Genomic DNA, 4,071 nt, shown 5'->3' on the forward strand with positions numbered 1-4,071 from the left:
TACCACCAGGGTCATGAAACTACCCCAAGAAATCCCCACAACTTTTAGGTTCATGGTACAGACGAAGGGTCAAACTACCACCAGGGACATGAAACTACCCCTGGAAATGCCCACCACTCCTACGAAAGCCTTGTCAAATATGTGAACTTGGGCACCGAAATGTTTAAGAATAGGATCCATAGTTGTGTGAACAGGACTCCCTCGCACCCAAGGAACATTAGGTCTTATAACGCCGAGGGAGCAGAATTGGCGAAGACGAAACACAAGGCACAGCTTCGAGGAACTTGACTCCATGAGAACCGAGATAAGAAGTTTCCAAGTGCAGTGAAAGACAGATTTGGGTGATGTGGAAGATGAGGATAATTGAATGTTGCCAAAGAAGAGATAACAGATTCTAGAAAGCGGAGTTAGTTGATGACGGGAAACTTTAACCAGTATTCTTTAATGTTTCGGGACTCAAACACTCATAACTGCCAAGGCTTTCGTAGATATTGTGTTAGTATTTCCATGGGTAGTTTTCTGAGTCTAGTGATAGTTTGACATGTCTTCTGTACCACGAACGTAAAAAAGACTCATCCTTTGTGACCTCAGGAAATTCTCAAACATACACACAATTGGTAAGGCTTTCGTAGAGGTTGTGTTAGTGTTTCCATGGGTAGTTTTATGAGCCTAGTGATAGTTTGACATGTCTTCTACACCACGAACGTAAAATAAGACTCCTGAGAACCCGACTAATATCCTTTCTGACCTTAGGAAATTCTCAAACACACACACAATTGGTAAGGCTTTCGTAGGGGTTGTGTTAGTGTTTCCATGGGTAGTTTTATGAGCCTAGTGATAGTTTAGCAAGTCTTCTACACCATGAACGTGAAAAACCACTCATGAGAAACCGACTAATATCCTTTCTGACCTTAGGAAATTCTCAAACACTCACACGATTGCTAAGGCTTTCGTAGAGGTTGTTGTGTTAGTGTTTCCATGGGTAGTTTTCTGAGCCTAGTGATAGTTTGACATGTCTTCTGCACCATGAACGTGAAAAAACACTTATGAGAAACCGACTAATATCCTTTCTGACCTTAGGAAATTCTCAAACACACTCACACGACTAGTAAGGTCCATCTGGTGAAAGAAGAATGAATTAGGAGTATATTATAGGTCTTTGGCATACACACACCACACACACACACACACACACACACACACACACACACACACACACACACACACACACACACACACACACACACACACACACACACACACACACACACACACACTCACTCACTCACTCACACCCTCATTCACCTTCCCCCTCCCTCACACTCCCCCCCACACACATACTCACCTCCCTCTCTCATACCCCCACCCCCCACACCCCCACTCAATCCCCCCCCCCATACACAGACATTCACATTCACACACACACACCCACACACACACACACACACACACAGTGACTCACCTCTCCCCACACACACACAACCATGCACCCCCATCACACTCACAGTCTCACACCCCATGCAACTCCCAATCCCTCCCACCCCCACACCCTCTAACACACCTCCCCCTCCCCCCCACCCCCACTACATTCACTCACACTCCATGCAACTCCCCCCAAACACACTATCCCCCACTCCCTCCTACCCACCCCCACACCCTCTCACACCCCTCCCCATCACCCCACACACCTGCGCACCCCTTTCCTCACCCATGCGTGTTGTATCAGAGAGAGCTGTCAATTATGAGCTCTGATAGGCCACATCCTTCCCTCCGCAGAGAGAGAGAGAGAGAGAGAGAGAGAGAGAGAGAGAGAGAGAGAGAGAGAGAGAGAGAGAGAGAGAGAGAGAGAGAGAGAGAGAGAGAGAGAGAGAGAGAGAGAGAGAGAGAGAGAGAGAGAGAGAGAGAGAGAGAGAGAGAGAGAGAGAGAGAGAGAGAGAGAGAGAGAGAGAGAGAGAGAGAGAGAGGAGGTGAACGAATGTGTGTCTGTGTCTGTGTGTGTGTGTGTGTGTGTGTGTGTGTGTGTGTGTGTGTGTGTGTCTGTGTGTGTTTCCTTCTATTACATCACACTAGTTAGATAATTCTCTCACTTGTAACAAAAAAAAAAACAGATATTAGAAGCGTTTGTCATCCCTAAGAAAATTATATGCAGTCTTTTTTTCACTATAACTGTTACGAACACTCCCATGAACACATTACCAGTGCAACCGTTCCCCACCACCACAACCAACAACAACAACAACACTAACAATAACAACAACAACAGTCACATACCCTCAACAGCACCCGGAATAAGTAAGGCCGTTCTGATAGCTTCTTTTTTATGCTGCTCAAAGGGTCACTGTGTCGGAGATGAGCACTGAGACCACGCGTAGCTATAGTGTATGCCTCGAAGCTTTACCTTTTACCATACATAGCTACGTCTTATGCCCTGAAGCAACTATAGGAATAACTTAAAGAAAAAAAAAGGAATAGTTGTAATTAATCAGTAGACACAAATTCAATTATGAAAATGATGATGAAAATGATGATTGTTACCACTGCATACCGTCGCTTATAACAACAACAACAACAACAACAATAACAAGGGCTGATAATACTAATGCTTATACTAATACTAATACTTATATCTATTACAACAACAGGTTCTACTTCTACTACTACTACTACTACTACTACTACTACTACTACTACTACTACTAAAACCACCACCACCACCACCACCACTACTACTACTACTACTACTACTACTACTACTAAAACCACCACCACCACCACCACTACTACTACTACTACTACTACTAAAACCACCACTACCACCATCACCACCACCACCACCAAAACAACTACACCAACACAACCACCACCGCAACCACTACCACCATTACTTCTTTCACTAATACTATGACCACAATTATTACTATACTGGTGGATGGGAGAGAGGGGGAGGGAGAGGGGGTGAGAGAGGGAGAGGGTGGCAGAGGAAGGGGAAGGCGGGCGCATCGGCTGGGCTGCGGCTTCAAATCTGCTGTGTGGTGAGCTGGGAGCGGTAGGGGGCGCTGCTGAGCCAATTCAGGACCTTAATGGTCTTAACTAGGGGAATGAGGATGACCTTCAACCACGCTGCCAGGAGGAGGAGGAGGAGAGGAGAGGAGAGGAGAGGAGAGCGTTGGGTGCTGTATGAAAAGGAAGAGGAGGAGGAGGAGGAGGAGGGGGAGAGGAGAGCGTTGAGAGCTGTATGAAAAGCAAGAGGTTGTAAAGTTCGGAGCATATGCTATATAGATGCGCGTTGCCTCAGTGTTCATCTCCGTTGCATTAGCTTTTGAGTCTATGGAGGCTTAGGAGGAGGAGGAGGAGGGGGAGAGGAGAGCGTTAGGAGCTGTATGAAAAGCAAGAGGTTGTAAAGTTCGGAGCATATGCTATATAGATGCGCGTGGCCTCAATGCTAATCTCCGTCGCTTAACCCCTGAGTCTGTGGAGGCTTAGGAGTAGGAGGAGGAGGAGGAGGAGGAGAGGAGAGCGTTGGGGGCTGTATGAAGAGCTAGATGTCGTAAAGTTCGGAGCATATGCTATATAGATGCGCGTGGCCTCAGTGTTCATCTCCGTCACTTTAGCCCATGAGTCTGTGGAGGTTTAGGAGTAGGAGGAAAAGGCTAACCGAGGTACAGGTTTACCGAGAGAAGTATTGGCGTTGGTTAAACAGAAAACAGAGAAAAAGAAAGAAAATAACGGGTAGGGCTGAGAAAAGGAATTAAAAACAGAAACTTAAGGAGTATAACAGAATGAGGAAGAGTTGAGAAAAGAGAAGAGAGGGAAAAGGCTTACGGGGAGAAGCATTGCCGTTGGTTAAACATGAAATAGAGAAAAGAAAGAAAATAACGGGTAGGGCTGAGAAAAGGAATTAAAAACAGAAACTTAAGGAGTATAACAGAATGAGGAAGAGTTGGGAAAAGAGAAGAAAGGGAAAAGGCTTACGAAGAGAAGTATTGACGTTGGTTAAACAGGAAACAGAGAAAAGAAAGAAAATAACGCGTAGGGCTGAGAAAAGGAATTAAAAACAGAAACTTAAGGAGT

The sequence above is a fragment of the Eriocheir sinensis genome, chromosome 70 (assembly GCF_024679095.1).
Source record: "Eriocheir sinensis breed Jianghai 21 chromosome 70, ASM2467909v1, whole genome shotgun sequence".
Lineage (NCBI taxonomy): Eukaryota > Metazoa > Arthropoda > Malacostraca > Decapoda > Varunidae > Eriocheir > Eriocheir sinensis.